At 35.8% G+C, this 696-nt stretch overlaps 1 protein-coding gene across 2 annotated transcripts in view; it reads left to right on the top strand.

Annotated features, from left to right (window-relative positions):
• Elp3 (elongator acetyltransferase complex subunit 3) overlaps window positions 1-696 on the top strand; it is a 78,441-nt gene that overhangs the window by 12,712 nt on the left and 65,033 nt on the right. The window lies entirely within an intron of this gene.

The raw sequence follows: 696 nt of genomic DNA, 5'->3' as shown, positions 1-696 counted from the left end.
CTCTTTCTCTGATTGCTTGTTATTGGTATATAGAAAGGCTACAGACTTTTGTAGGTTCATTTTGTAACCTGCCACTTTACTGAACGTGTTAATAATTTCTAGGAGTTTTCTGGTGGAATTTTTGTTGTCTCTTAGATATAATATCATATCATCTGAAAAAGGGATAATTTGATCTCTTCTTTTCCAATTATTACTCCTTTAATTTCCTGCTCTTGTCTTATTGCTCTTATAAGAGTGTCAAGAACTATTAAAAAGAAGTGGAGATAGTGGACAGCCTTGTCTGGTTCCTGATTTCAATGGGAATGCTTCTAGTTTTTCTCCATTTAGAATGATGTTGGCTGTGGGTTTGTTACATATGGCTTGAATTATGTTTGGGTATGTTCCCTCCAGTCCCATTCCCTCTAGGACTTTGAACAGAAATACATGTTGAATTTTGTCAAAGGCCTTCTCTGCATCTATTGAGATGACCATGTGGTTCTTGTCTTTGAGCCCATTTATATATGTGATGTTTATTGACTTACGTATATTGAACCATCCCTGCATTGCTGGGATAAAGCCAACTTGATCATGGTGGATGATCCTTTTGATGTGTGTCTGTATGCGGTTTGCAAGTATTTTATTGAGAATTTTTGCATCTATGTTCATTAAGGATATGGGTCTATAGTTTTCTTTTTTGGTTGTGTCTTTACAAGGCTT

Source organism: Nannospalax galili, unplaced genomic scaffold, assembly GCF_000622305.1.
Source record: "Nannospalax galili isolate Female #2095 unplaced genomic scaffold, S.galili_v1.0 scaffold612, whole genome shotgun sequence".
NCBI lineage: Eukaryota > Metazoa > Chordata > Mammalia > Rodentia > Spalacidae > Nannospalax > Nannospalax galili.
Note: the sequence above shows the minus strand (reverse complement) of the source record. Positions and strands in the feature narration are given on the sequence as shown.